This window comes from Eptatretus burgeri, chromosome 5 (assembly GCF_056783735.1).
Source record: "Eptatretus burgeri isolate ZD-2024b chromosome 5, Ebu_testis_v1, whole genome shotgun sequence".
In the NCBI taxonomy this organism is placed as follows: domain Eukaryota; kingdom Metazoa; phylum Chordata; class Myxini; order Myxiniformes; family Myxinidae; genus Eptatretus; species Eptatretus burgeri.
This window is the reverse complement of record NC_140965.1, coordinates 54,227,656-54,243,545: the sequence shown is the minus strand read 5'-3', so window position 1 is coordinate 54,243,545 and position 15,890 is coordinate 54,227,656. Positions and strand designations below refer to the sequence as shown.

The window sequence follows — 15,890 nt, the reverse complement described above, 5'->3', positions numbered from 1 at the left end:
GTATCAAGGACCTGAAAACTCTGACTTTCGTCCTCCTGCACAGGTACTGACACCACCACACCCCATGAACTGCTGAATCCATGACTTCCCAGGCCCAACCCAGACGACTGTTGTCCTCTGGCTCACAGCCAGCGGAGATATTAATATCTCTGCCAAGGTACTGTCGTGGCCAAAAATATTGGCACCCTTGCACTTTTTTCAAATAACTCACAATTTTCTCTAAAAATAAGTTGAAATTGACGAAAGTATTTGGTCTCCACAATTTTTTATTTCACTGTTCATATTACAGAACCTATATTTTTGATTCAGAACTTCATATATCCTTTTAACTCAGAAAAAAGAAAGAAATGACATTGACAAAATTATTGACACCCGCGACCTAATATTTGGTCGCACAGCTTCTTCTTCCTTTTCTTTTGGCTGCTCCCGTTAGGGGTCGCCACAGCAGATCATCGGTTATGATCCACATCCTGATTTGGCATAGGTTTTACACCGGATGTCTTTCCTGACACAACCCTGGTCACCTCTTACGACACAGGGATAAGGATTGGGTTTCGCTATGATTCCGGGCTGCCCTACACCCTCTCATTGCGCAGCCCAGTACAGAGCTCCCGTCCTCAAGTGATCCTCCAACCCAAGCCTCCGAGTAGCCGGATTTCAGGCGCACGCCACTATGCCTGGTATAATATTTGGTCGCACAGTATTTGGACAAAATAACTGTAGTCAAGTACTTCATACAGCCAATAATGAGCTTCCTCCTCCTCTCTACTAGCAGTTTGGCCCACTCTTCCTGCACAAACTGCTCGATTTCTCCCAGATTTAAAGGGTGCCTTCTCCCAACTGCTGTTTTCAGATCTCCCCACAGGTGTTCAAATGGAATTGAGATCCATACTCATTGCTGGCCACTTCAGAACAGTCCAGTATTTTGCCTTGAACCATTCCTGGGTGCTCTTTGAAGTGTGTTTGTGGTCATTGCCCTACTGCAACACCCATGACCTTCAACGGAGACCCGGCTTTCTGACACTCGTTGAACATTGCATTCAAAATGCCTTGGTGATCGCCTGATTTCATGATGCCATGCACACATTCAAGGCACCCAGTGCCAGAGGCAGCGCAGCAACCCCAAAAGATCACTGAACCTCCTCCATGTTTGACTGCAGGAAAGGTGTTCTTTTCTTTTAAGGCTTCATTTTGTTTTCTGTAAACGTAGAGATGGTGTGCTTTACCCAGAAGCTCTAATTTGGTCTCATCTGTCCACAGGACATTCTCCCAGAAGGATTTTGGCTTGTTCAGGTGTGTTTTGGCAAACTCCAGTCAGGCTTTCTTATGTTTCTCTCAGCTGTGGGGTCCTCCTGGGTTTCCTACCAGAAAACCTCCTTTCATTGAGTTGGCCATGGATGGTGTGAGCTGAAACTGTCATACCTTGTGTCTGAAGGTCACCTTGAATCTGCTTGGCAGTGGTTGGCTACAGTGCCAGGGGCCTTAAACTTCCTGATAACATTGTGTACGGTGGACACAGGAACATCAAGGTCTCTGGAGATGGAAATATGGCCTTGAGATTGTCCATGTTTGGCTGCAAACTTGTCCAGACAATTCTCTAATTTTCTTTCCTTTCTCCATGCTCATTGAAGTAGACACAGTGACACAAAACAGCAGAATGGCTCTTTTTTTCTCTCTCTTCAAACTCGTTGAATAAGTGGTAAGATGCAGGTACCTGCAAAAAAAAAAATCACAGGTGAGTTCAATTCCAAAGTAAAAATGAATCACTAGCTTGATATCGAATTCTTTCGAACAACTTCTAAAAGGTGCCAATAATATTGTCCAGGATATTTTAGGATTTCTGTGTGGAATAAGCTAAGATTTTGTAATTGTTACAGCTTTTTTGTTTTGTTCCATGACAAACCAAAGAAATACATATGTGGATACCAAAATAATTTATTACTTTAATAATTTTCTGGAAGAAATGGTTATTTATTTGAAAAAAGTGCAAGGGGTTCAATACTTTCAAAAAGTGCAAGGGGTGACGACAAGAAGTGAATCTCTCCGTGACCTCAACATCCTCACCACAAAGTGCAGACAAGATAAGCATTCAAGATATCATTGAAAGCCTGGATCTTAGTTTCGACCAAGGAAAATAATTCTAGTGGTTCTGACTCCTCATTCAGCACCTCGATGGCCCAAAAAAGGATGTACAGAGTCTTTGCAAAGATGACTGCATCATCTGCGAAATCAAGGTCAGAGATCTTGACATTCCCAAATGATGCACCACAGCTTGATCTCTCAGACATCTTCCCAAGAATCCAGCCATACAAGTGCAGAAAAATGTGGGGACCAGTACACACCCCTAACAAACTCCAGTAAAAACTGCAAATAAGTCGGAAATGGTACCACCACATCTCACAGCACTCTCAGTACCAGAGTAGAGTTCAGACATCAGCTCGATCAGTTTTGGTGGCACCCCACGAAGACCAATAATTCCCCAGAGGGCATCCTGATTCACTGAATCAAACACTTTACAGAGATCAACATAGTCTGCAGGCAGCCCCTGCCAAAACTGTCAGCTGCGTTCGGTGAGGACACGAAGAGCAAGGTTACGGTCAATCATTGACCTCTTTGGTGTAAAGCCTGAATGCTCTGGGCGCTGGTGATCAAGGAGATGGTGGCGTACCCTATCACAACTTATCAGAGCAAAGATCTTGTTGGGCACTCAGAGCAGCATCACTCCTCAGTCGTTCTTGCAGTCCTGGCGATCAACCTTCCCTTTCCAGAGAGGGACAACAAGGCCCCTCTTCCAGTCAGTTGGGATGATGCCTGCGTTCCAAGGAGATCACAGAACTGCATGAAAACACATGAGTTCTGCATTTCTACCAGCCTTGAGAAGTTCAGCATGGATGCCACAGATCCCAGGACCATTACCCCATTTCAATAAGTTCACCGCAGCCTGGGTTTCCACAAACGAAGGTGGATCACAGTTGATTGGAGGGTTAGCAATAGGGATAGTAATGCCCCTGACATCCAACTCAATGGCTGGTAGGTCAGCCGAGAACAACCGCTCAAAGTAACCAGCCCAGCGGGCCATCACTTCAGACTCCTCTGTCAAGAGCGCACCACCCTCCACTCCAACTGTGGTACAACGAGGGACAGGCTTGAAGGAATGCAACACGCGAATTCCCCTGAATGCATGGAAGAGAATCACTTGACCACAGGTGATGCTCTACCCCCTCATAGATTCCTCACACATTGGCCTCCTTATCTGCCCTCAGCACACGTACAGTTTTATGCCTCAACTCCCTGAACAGCTCAGCTCTGCCATTAAGCCTGGCCCTGTGACTCTGGTCAATGGTATTCAGAAACAAAATTCTTCTTTGCCCGACAGTGAGTTTCAGGAAACACGCCGGCAACATCAAGGATGGTGGGTTTGAAGGCACTACACAACTCTTCAGGATTCCTCAAAGCACCTCGACCCACCCACCCCCCCCCCCCAATTCCCCACTCAGCCTGTTAGCAAACTCCTCAGCTACCCTCTCATCCTTGAGCTTGCGAACATCCAGCCTTGGCTGGGATGGTGCCATTCTCCCAGATTTAAGCTACAAACTTCAGAGTTATTACAACAAGCCGGTGGTTAGTATTGAGGAACTGGGCACTCTAGTAGACCCTGCAGTTCTGTATCATCCTCCAACGACCATCAACGAGCACATGGTCAATCTCATTTGCGACACCACCAATATTGGAATACCAAGTCCAGCAATGAGCCTGTGGGCGATGAGGCCATGAACCAGCCACCATAAGTCCATGACTTCTTGCAAAGTCAAAGAACATAGTGCTATTCCAGTTCACAGTTCCAGACCCATGGGGACCAACACATGTCTCATAACCATCCCTGTTAATGCCAGTCAATGCGTTGAAATCCCACAAGACTAGAAGAGTATCTCACCTAGAGCATTTATCAACCAGACTCCAGCGCAGCATCAAATGCGCCCTTCATGGTGAGATCACCTGACTCATTGGAGCATATGCAGAGACCAGGGAAACGAAACCCAAGGAGTGACGAATTCTTCATCTCATAATACGCTCGTTCACAAGTGTTACCTCAATTATCATCAGTGTCAGCTTATTGGACACAGTTGCAGCAACTCCTTGGACATTGTAACCATCAGAGTGAGCAGATCAATAGTGGGTGTAACCAGCCACCATGATCTCGCCACTCTCCGGTCTCTGAACATTAGAGGGTGCTGCAATACCGATTTTTTTTCTTTTGTATACCTTGTCTAGGCTCGTATGAGAGCTGACACACAACACACAGCGAGGGGGGCATGAGACAAGAGGGGCGCGAGTGGGAACGACAAAACATTGGGGAACAGAGACACCAGAACATATTTGGAAGGGAGAAGAATGGGGCAGGGAACATTGGGTATACAAGATTGAAGCCACAGGGACTTTCAGGAAGGAAAGCAGGGAATTTGAAGGAGTTGGGTTTGGAGTGGATTAACGGGGGTAGAGGAGATCGAGGATTTGGATGGGGGATGATAAGAGGTGGTGATGAACAGCTGTTTTGAAGGCCTGGAATGAAGAATGGGATTGTATAGAATGAGGGAGTTTATTCCAAAGGCAGAAAAAAAAGAGGAATGAAAGAGTGAAGGTGAGCAGTGATTCGTGATTTTGGTAGTTTTACAAGAAGGGGGTTGTTGGCGGACCTTGAGCGCCCCTGCAGAAATATGGTGGAGACAAATCGCAGACAGAGCGGGGAGGGGGGCGAGACCGGAGAGGAGATGGTAAACGACAAAAAGACCACCGACCTGCTTGCATTGAGAGAGTGAGAGGCCCAAAGACTCAGCCTCATCGCGGGAGATACCAATGATCCGAAATGCCTTGGTTTCCACAGCGTGAAGCCGAGAAAGGTGAGAGGCAGGAGCAGTAGCCCAGAGGGGAGAGCAGCGCTCCATCAGACTGTGGACAAAAGCTTTGTATGTGGTCACGAGCTCAGGTTGGCCGAGGAAGGACTTGGCACGATGGAGGATTCCCAGTCGGCAACTGGTTTGTAACTTTGCTGCAGGCACCAGGAGGCCGAACAACACACGATCCAAAAGACATCAGAAGCTTGACAAAACAAAACTTCTCTGATTTGTATTCTGCCAGAAACACAAAAGAAGACATGATTAGTTCCTTAACCACTTCGTTGCCCACCTTATCCAAATGTTCATGCCAACAACTTGACAAGGAAGTAACTGTTGACAAACTTTTTACAGCTTTGCAAACTTTGCCCACAGGTAAAGCTTCTGGACTTGATGGAATCTCTGCAGAGTTCTACAAAGCCTTCTGGGATTTGTTGGGACCCGAGTTGCTTGACCTCTTAATTGATAGCCTACAATTAGGCTTGCTACCACTCAGCTGTCGCAGGGCTATACTTGCTCTCATACCTAAGAAAGGAGACCTCCAGCAACTTAAAAATTGGTGTCCCATTTCGCTCCTCTGCGCGGACGACAAGGTCTTCTAAAAAGTTCTTGCCAACCGCCTCAAACCTCTGATTGGGGAGATTGTACACCCCCATCAATGTTATTGCATCCCCAAAAGGACAACACATAATAGCATTTTTATTGTACTTGACATGATCGATATTTGTATTGCTGAACATAGGAATGTTGGTCTAGTGTTTTTAGACCAAGAAAAAGCTTTCGACATGATTGATCATTCTTATCTCTTTGCTGTTTTACGGGGGTTTGGTTTTCAGGAAAATTTTATTTGTTATATTAAACTATTGTGCAATAATATTTTTGGCTTGCTCAAAGTGAATAACATCTTAAGTCAGCCTTTCCCTGTGACCAGGGGTATTCGTCAAGGGTGCCCCCTGTCTGGCCTTCTATACTCCCTATCAATTGAACCTTTACTACATCGTTTACGTACACGGCTACAAGGGTTTCATCCCCTGCCATGAGAAGATCCCGTAAAGACCATTGCTCATGCGGATGATCTCTGCGCAATTGTGCACTCTGATGACGATGTTCGCGCTTTGGTTGAGTCTGTCAAGGAATTTAGCTTGGCTATCTCGACTAAAGTTAATTTGGAAAAGACCAAAGCTTTTTACTTCGGTCCACGTAATGAAACTCCCCCTCCAACCCTACCAGGGCAGCTTGAATGGACCAATGAAGGAATACGCTACCTCGGTGTCTTTCTTGGAACTCAAGATTTTATTTCAAAAAACTGGGAATCGCTGATTACTAAAACTGAGCAGCGGATGATAAAATGGAGGGATTATTGAGGCAGCTTTCCTACCAGGGTCGTACTCTGGTCATTAATAATCTTGCGGCATCAATGCTATGGCATGTTTTCAAGGCACTGCAGGCCCCAGTTTTTATCCTTAAAAAACTTCAAAGCTTTTTTGTATATTTTTTCTGGGGGGGGAAAGCACTGGCTCCGTAGCCAGGAATACTAATGCTGCCGACTGCAGAAGGTGGACAGGGGCTAATAGATGTGACGAGCAAAGTGAAGGCTTTTCGCCTCCTTTCAGTACGAAGTCTTCTATACTCCGATGTCCCATGGAAAGCCTTTGCCCATTGCTTGCTTAAGCGAGCTGGGAAACTAGGCTATGGTGACGAGCTCTTTCTTCTTGATACGAAGTGTGTGGATATGACATCGATCCCTCTGTTTTGCCGAAGAATGCTGGAAGCGTGGCAGGCTGTTTCTTTTCGCCGTGATACCAGTCCTTACTCCCTTCAGATGTTTTTAAATGAATCAATATTGAAAAAAAAATTTTATGGGGTCTGTAGTGACAGATCTTTCATGCAAAAGTTTATTGTTGTCAGCGTTACCAGAGTAAAACACCTCAGGAACCCCCTTGTACATCGATGGAAACCAGCTGCTGATACTGCCGTGGCCACCAGAGTGAGGTCCATCAGAGTTATTGGCAGAATTTTCTCTGTGATTTTACGGAATTTTAAGCAAACCGGGTTAAAATGGGACCCAGACATAGAAGATGCCCTCAATTTATCCCAATGTCCTTTCCCAAATCTTTTAATTTTATTTAAAAGTTTTAGGTTTTTTTAACCAGATGGAGAAATCCTCAGGGTACAATCTACGTGTTCTCACCCTTTTTCCTGGCAAACCCGAAGAGCCGCAAGCTCATTGGCGAGCGCTGCTTCAAGGTAACGTTTCCACAACAATTAAATGGCAGGTGATGAATAAAGAACCGATTGTCAAGCGCTCAGGCGATCTACAATGGCGGCTCGCGCACAACATCCTGCCTTGTAACATCCTGTCCCACCGTATATGTCCTGAAAACTTGGAATTGTGCCCCTTTTGCGACACCCCAGAGACCATTTTTCACATTTTCATTGAATGTTCAAGGTTGGCCTCGCTTTTTGGAATCATGTCGCGTGTGATCCGGGGGCTCGGTTTGACTTTTACACATTGTGTTTTTATATTTGGTTTCAATGTCTTGTATCAATGCAGAAATGAATGTCTTTTAGCAAACTTTTTGTGTTCTGAGGCAAAACTAGCCATTTATTTATCGAGGAAACGAAAACTGCAGAACACTGACGTTTTAGCTGATGACGTTTAAACTGTTTTTAAAGCATTGGTTACATCACGTGTTCTTTATGAGTTTGAAATTCAAGATCCTGTTTTATTTAAAAACCGGTGGTGTGCGAAGCAATCTTTATGTGGCATGGTTGGTGGTGCTCTGACAATCAATTTATAATTTTAAAATATTACTTCTTTGTTTCCCCTTCCTTTCCTGGTTGTTTTTTTTTTGATGCCTGTATGAACTTCCGTGCAATAAAGGAGAAGAAAAGTCTCAGTCAGTCTGTCTGTCTGTCTGTCTGTCTGTCTGTCTGTCTGTCTGTCTGTCTGTCTGTCTGTCTGTCTGTCTGTCTGTCTCTCTCTCTCTCTCTCTCTCTCTCTCTCTCTCTCTCTCTCTCTCTCTCTCTCTCTCTCTCTCTCTCTCTCTCCTGTTCTTTTTGTCCCATTACCTCCTGATCCGTTCAGTGTACTTGCTCTTCCACGAGCCTCGACTAGTTCATATGACTGCACGAAAACATTGGAAATGAAAAACATTTTGGACTATGTTGGCAATAACATGTTCAAATGAAAACAAAGTGTAGAAGTAATGTATTATTGTCCGCATTACCATTTTTCCACCTTGGGAGAATTTGGAGTACCCTTACGTGGTGATGTTCAGGTCCAAATCCCTGAAACTGCAATAATCACCTTTAGCACAAAAGGCCACATTGACCGCAACAAACTAGCAATGAGAAGTGCAAATAAAATGCAGAAAGTTCGTATTCTTGTGCCACTGCCTCTGCCTCTGTTGTTGAATCGGGCCGATGCAATTACCTTACTCTTGCAGAAGCAAGCACACTACAGTTTGCCGCTGTGCCCAGCTTAATGTACAAATTGAATCTGCTGTAATGGACTTAGATGTGTGTAATAACGTTATGTCGGTGTTGAGCAATTATGAGGTCGTAGTATTTTTGGCACTCTGGTTCTTTAACATACAAGTTCATGGGTTGATCGTCTATATTCTTGTCTGCAGTCGAGGGTGCATACACATCTCAAACGTTGTTCAATTATTGAGAACTTGAGTCAATACTATTGATTCATTTGGACACTGTGCGTGTAAAAGAAGGATGAATTATTTCTCTACCTGCCTTGGTGCTTCTTGCAAACGTCCTGGCTGAGCTTTATACACTGTATTCATTGGCTGTTTTCCCTCTGAGATTAAATCACTCATCAAATTCTCTCCAATCACAATCCATTTTTGCTATTTCAAACAAATCAGTCTGCTTCAAATATCTTTCGATGGAACGAAAGCTGAATATTGCCATGGTGTAAGATGCCGGGAATGTTGGCAAGCTCTCCTCTGCCCGGACAGTAGCTTGAATACTATGTTGGCAAAAGGACATCTTGGGTTTGAGTCTTGGCTGTCCTGCAGGAAAACACAGCAAAACAATAAGTGGGTGTGAAATAAATTGCCAAAAGAGTTTCATCAGCAAAGCTACATCTTGCTTTCAATCCGTTTCAAACATGGCTGCCTGAACTAAATCTAAATAGCAGTGTGACATTACAGAGAGAATTAAACTATTTTCTTTCCAGCAGAAAACTTCAGTTTTGCAGATGAAGTGTAGTAAAACTTGAAAATGTCCATAAAAAGGAACTTTCAATTTGCTCATCAGAATGGATTTTAATATCAAAAATATTTTAAAAACCACCAATGGAGTAGAGTGTTGTTTCTAGACTTATACTAGAGACTCAACATAAAATAATCAGATACAAGCAGTTTTGGCCTTGTCCTAAGGCCCTGTCACACCTTGACGATTTAGCCAGCGTATGCCTGACGTATGCAAAATTTTGCTGAAACGCTGGCACATGTCGAATACGTTATGGGTAAGTTTGTATACGTTAAGAGCACGCTGGCATACGTCGTAGTACGCTGGCTTTTTTTTTCATAGTACGCTGCCATACGTCTTTGTATGCCGAGGTGTTAGACAAATTTTCCATGCTTGAAATTTTTTGACGTATGCCAGCGTATGACCCACACGTTCTGCATACGCTTGGCTATAAGATGTAGGCACGTTACACAATCATTGACACACGTCGACACACGTTACTTGTAAGTTACTCATAAGTCAAAGCACGTCAAGGTAATGGTTAGCATCAGTGTTCCAGACTCCCTGGTATTTTTTTTTCTTTGGTATGACGGTGATGTTGACACTTCGATTTCTAGTACAGTTATAATATAATAAAATTAATAGGCTGCCGCTCAATGATTTAAATCATAACCGCACTAGATATCGAAGTGTCAACATCACCGTCATACCGAAGAAAAAAAAGAAAAAAACCAGGGAGTCTGGAACACTGACGCTAACCATTACCTCGACGTGTTTCGACTTATGAGTAACGTACAAGTAATATATGTCAACGATCACGTAACATGCCCACAACTTATGCCAGCGTATGCGGAACGCGTGTCATATGTCGAGTATGTCGAGAAATTTTCAACATGCTGAAAATTTCTCGAGGTACTCGCGTATACAAAACTTACCCATAACGTCAGGTCAGGTTCGATCAGTGACCTGCTACAGGTACCATGTAAACCTGTACTAACCTGTTCCATGGTCGGGTTGTTGGCGACTAAACCGTCTCCCCCACCAGGTTTTCTGGTGAGGAGGGTGTTTGGATATGGACACCCAGCAGGATTAAAAACAAAACCTGTCAAAGGGCGGAGGAGCTCCTTGTGAGCCAACGGTCATCCATATCTAGTGCCCAACTGTGTCTGCGGACGTCCTCCTTCAGTTGGGTTACTTCTTATTAGGAAGTTGGTGGCAGGATTTGCACTCCAGCCACCGTAAAACCCTTCATTCCGCAAAATGCAAAAACGCAAAAAAATCTGAAAACCCACTCCGTGGGAGTACCTCCTGTGCAGCTTCCCTTCGCAGGGCAGCTCACCGGATGACGGGATTGGGGCAAAGCCTTCGGGACCAATCTTTGATGAGAGGAGGGAAACCACGGGGTAACATCCCTGGGTCAGATTGCGGGAGAGTGTGTCGGAGTGGTGCTGAGGTGTCGTCCACCAGACGGCGGTCTCCTTGGGTTAACCTGGGGCGGTCCCTTCGGGTGGGTGCCTGGAATATCCTATCCCTAAGAGAGGATGATCACCTGTCTCTGTTATCATCTGAGCTCAAGCCTTTGGACATCGGGATTGCAGCTCTCTCTGAGGTTCGGAGACCGGATTGCGGCGAGATAATGGTGGGTGGTTACACCTACTATTGGTCTGGTCGCTATGATGGTTACCATACTCAAGGAGTTGCTGTAGCTGTGTCCAATAAGCTGACCCCAATGATAATTGAGGTAACACCGGTCAACGAGCATATTATGAGATTAAGGATTCGTCACTCCTTAGGTGTCATTTCCCTGGTCTCTGTTTATGCTCCGACTGAGGCGAGTGATCTCACCGTGAAGGATGCATTCTACGCCACACTCGAGTCTGTGGTTGATCAGTGCCCCAGACGAGATACACTTCTAGTCTTGGGGGATTTCAATGCATCGACTGGAACTGATAGGGATGGTTATGAGGTGTGTGTTGGTCCCCATGGGTCAGGAACTATGAATCAGAATAGCACTAAGTTCCTTGACTTTGCAAGAAGTCATGGACTTAGGGTGGCCGGTTCATGGTTTCAGCGCCCACAAGCTCATCGCTGGACTTGGTATTCCAACGCTGGCGGTGTGGCAAAGGAGATTGACCATGTCCTCATTGACGGTCGTTGGAGGATGATCCAGAACTGCAGGGTCTACCGGAGTGCTCAGTTCCTCAATACTGACCACAGGCTTGTTGTAGCAACTCTAAAGCTGCACCTTAAATCCTGGAGAATGGTACCATCCCAGCCTAGACTGGATGCTGCCAAGCTCAGGGATGAGAGAGTAGCTGAGGAGTTTGTGAACAGGCTGAGTGGACACTTGGGGGGTCTGGGTGCTTTGGGGGGTCCTGAAGAGTTGTGGAGCGCCTTCAAGACCACCATCCTTGATGTTGCCGGTGGATGCCTTGGAGCTCACCGCACGGCAAAGAAGAAATTTGTCTCTCAAGGGACACTGGATACCATTGACCAGAGTCGCAGGGCCAGGCTGAATGGCAGAGCTGAGCTGTTCAGGGAGCCGAGGCGTAAAACTGTACGTGCACTGAGGGAGGACAAGGAGGCCTATGTGCGAGGAATCTGTGAGGGGTAGAGCATCACCTGTGGACAGGTGATTCTTGTCCCGCGTACAGGGGAATTCGCGCATTACGTTCATCCAAGCCCATCCCTCGGAGCACTGCAGTTCGAGCAGAGAGTGGTAGGCTCTTGACAGAGGAGTCTGAAGTGAAGGCCCGCTGGGCCGGTTACTTTGAGCGGTTGTACCAGGCTGATCCCCCAGCTGTCGAGTTGGACGTCAAGGGTGTTACAATCCCTGTTGCTGACCCTCGAATCAACTGTGGTCCACCTTCGCTTGTGGAAACACGGTCTGCGGTGAAACTGTTGAAACGGGGCAAAGCTCCAGGGATCTGTGGCATCCATGCCGAACTTCTCAAGGCTGGTGGAAATGCTGCACTCGTGTCGTTGCATGCAGTTTTGTGCTCTGCCTGGAACACAGGCATCATCCCAACTGACTGGAAGAGGGGCCTTGTTGTCCCTCTCTGGAAAGGGAAGGGTGATCGCCAAGACTGCCACAACTACCGAGGGGTGACGCTGCTCTCAGTGCCGGGAAAGGTCTTTGCTCGGATAATTCTTGATAGTGTTCGCCACCATCTGCTTGAGCACCAGCGTCCAGAGCAGTCAGGCTTTCCACCAAAGAGGTCAACGATTGACCGTATCCTTGCACTTCGTGTCCTCACCGAACGCAGACGAGAGTTCCGGCAGGGGCTGCTTGCAGCCTATGTTGATCTCTGTAAAGCGTTCGATTCAGTGAATCGGGATGTCCTCTGGAGGATTCTTGGTCTTCGTGGGGTGCCACCAAAACTGATCGATCTGATGTCTGAACTCTACTCTGGTACTGAGAGTGCTGTCAAGTGTGGTGGTACCATCTCTGACTTATTTCCAGTTGTTACTGGAGTTCGTCAGGGATGTGTACTTGCCCCCACACTTTTCAGCACTTGTATGGACTGGATTTTAGGGAGGATGTCGGAGAGATCAAGTTGCGGTGCATCGTTTGGGAATGTCAAGATCTCGGACCTTGATTTTGCAGATGATGCAGTCATCTTTGCGGAGACTTTAGACATCCTCTTGGGGGCCCTCGAGGTGCTGAATGAGGAGTCGGAGCCGTTGGGATTACGGGTTTCTTGGGTCAAAACTAAGATCCAGGCTTTCGGTGACATCTTGGATGCTGCTGTCCTGTCTGTGTCTGTTTGTGGTGAGGATGTTGAGGTCGTGGAGAGATTCACTTACCTTGGCAGTGATATTCATGTCTCTGCTGGCTGCGAGTCAGAGGTCAATAGACGTCTGGGTCGGGCCTGGGGAGTCATGGATTCACTGGATCATGGGGTGTGGCGCTGCCGGTACCTGTGCGGGAGGACGAAAGTCCGAGTCTTCAGGTCCTTGGTACTTCCAGTCTTGCTCTATGGGTGCGAGACTTGGACTCTGACCAAAGATCTGAGACGGAGACTTAATTCCTTTGGTACCAGGTCTCTTCGGAGAATCCTTGGCTATCGCTGGTCGGATTTTGTGTCCAACGAGCGGTTGCTGAGAGAGACTCGGATGAGATTTGTTACCTGCATAGTCTGTGAGCGTCAGTTGCGGCTGTATGGACATGTGGCTCGTTTTCCAGACGCTGATCCTGCTCACCAGATTATCTCAGCGAGGGAGTCTCATGAGTGGAGGAGGCCAGTGGGCCAACCACGTGCCTCATGATTGCAGCAGGTTGAGGATCATCTCAAGGAGATGGGGATGGGCCTGGCATCTGCCTAGGGGATGGCCAGACAGAGGCCCTGGAGTACTGGCGGAAAGTGGATGCAGCGACGAGCTGTTCTGGCACATGCTCCCATACCTGACCTGACCTGACCCATAACGTATTCGACGTGTACCAGCTTTGTTCGTCAAATTTTTCATACGTCGGAATACACTGGCTAAAACGTCAATGTGTGACAGCGGCTTCACATTTCGATGTCTAGTGTGGTTATGATTTGAATCGTGGAGCCGCAGCCTATGAATAGCCTACGCCACGTGATCGTCGGCGATACGCTGCTGGTAATGCTGGCAACAAGAAAAAAAATACCCCGTTACACCCCGTTAACTCTCCCTAGCCCACATTTTTCCAACTTTCCTGTTTTCCTTCCTGAGAGTTTGCTTCTGTATCCATCTTGTGCACCCCTTGTGTCTGCCCCAAGTCCTCATTCTTCCTCACATCCCTTATTTGTCCAAGTCTCCATTTTATTTTGTCCCTCAACCCTGCTGTCATTTGTTTTCTCCTCTCCTTCTGTTGTTCGTTTTGTTCTGTTATGTCCTGATGTTCTAGCCTCTCCACGAGCCTCGACTCTATGTATTAAAAATGTAATAAATAGATAGTTCCTTCCAAGGTGCAGGAAATCCTCGTGGCATATTAACTATGCATAAGTTAGACTATCGTTGGGCATAGGTTGTGAACGCCGACAACACGCTCAGCATTCGTTGGTATAAGTTATCTATATGTGATTAAAACGTTCTGTTTACGTTACTAATACGTTATGCATATGTCCAACACGTTATTATACGCCCAAAACTTTAAAAAAAAACATCAATAGTTCAGCGTACGCCAGCGTTTTACATACATTTTGAGACCTTGCCATACACTGGCTAAAACGTCAGGGTGTGACAGCCCCTTTAGAGGCTGCTACTCAGTCTACAGAGCTTCTTTAACTTTTGGATGATGGAAAGAATACTTGTATACTTTTGATAGAAATGGGGTCATACATCACCCAATTTTATAAATAATTATAATTAGCTCACCCAGACATATATATATATATATATATATATATATATATATATATATATATATATATATATATATATATATATATATATATATATATATATATATATATATATATCAACAATTGACCCCTCCCACACTTCTCGAGCCAAATAAGCTGCATAAAGCAACCCAAGAAGACCGACACAAGGAAAGCACTATGCTGTTTCGAACCCTTCCCAGAGTTCCTCAACAACTATGAAGACGTTCACACATAGTACACACATGAAAATTGCAATGCTACACACCCCTTCAGCTACTGGACCAGTTTCATCGCTTATTGGTGAATCATCAGTGATAGCACAGATAGCATTGCATACCAATGAGGCTCCCAAGCATGTACCATGTGCAAACATCAAAAGCAGTCAATATATAAATAAAGAAAGACCCACCCACATCTCTCACCTGTGAATGGAGGGACTAGCCAATCAGGTCTCACCGAATCAACAAAACCCAGGTGGCTATGATTATATAAGCAATTGACCCCTCCCACACTCCTGCAGCCGAAGAAGCTGCATAAAGCAACCCAAGAAGACCGACACAAGGAAAGCACTATGCTGTTTCGAACCCTTCCCAGAGTTCCTCAACATCTATGAGGACGTTCACACACAGTACACACATGAAAATCCCAATGCTACACACCCCTTCAGCTACTGGACCAGTTTCATCGATTATTGGCGAATCATCAGCGATAACGCAGACAGCAATGCATATCAATGAGGCAGTCAATTTATATATTGAGTGCTTTTGACGTTTGCACGTGGTACATGCTTGGGAGCCTCATATCGCCTACAGGTCACAATATTAAACCAATCTTCACGAAACTCCACCACATGGTAGAATTTGTCATAAGGAAGAAGCCCATTGTTTTTGAGGTCAAAAGGTCAACATATGCCAAAGGTCAACAACTTAGGTGAGATTTCTAAAATCCTCAATTTTCATCCGATTGACTTGAAATTTGAAGAGGATTTATATTTCAGGTCACTGAATGAAACCAGCACATTATTTTTGAGGTCAACATCGATCAAAATGTCAACATAGGCCTAAGGTCAACAACTAAGATGGTATTTCTAACATCCTCAATTTTCATCCGATTGACTTGAAATTTGAATAGGATTTGCCAATCAAGTCACTCAATTGAACCACCAATTATTTTTGAGGTCAAGTTTGTTTTCATGGGTTTTGCAAGAGTCGTGCTCTGCACAACGTCTTCTTGTTTGTCTGTTTGCCTGTCTTTGTGCAGGATATCTCAAAAAGTTGTGGATCCGGATGAAATTTGGTGGGCAGTTGGGTGTGTGACAAAGAGGAACGGATTAGATTTTGGTGAAGATCCGAATCCGGATGTGGAAATGAGAATTTAATTATTAAAGCGATTCTTTACTATTCAGAGATAGGGCTAAAAACGATATATAGCATGATAT

The 15,890-nt window shown here is 45.5% G+C and overlaps 1 long non-coding RNA gene across 4 annotated transcripts in view; it reads right to left on the bottom strand.

The window, feature by feature from the left end:
- Positions 1-232: 232 nt before the first annotated feature.
- The window catches only part of LOC147026454 (uncharacterized), a 61,978-nt gene continuing 46,320 nt past the window's right edge, over positions 233-15,890 (bottom strand). For 3 of the 4 annotated variants that reach the window (XR_015058359.1, XR_015058362.1, XR_015058361.1), the window contains 2 exons: positions 4,797-8,920; positions 233-1,714 (listed from right to left, as the gene is read on the bottom strand). This is a non-coding gene — a long non-coding RNA (uncharacterized LOC147026454). The remainder of the gene's footprint in view (positions 1,715-4,796; positions 8,921-15,890) is intronic. The other variant, XR_015058360.1, reaches the window with a different exon arrangement.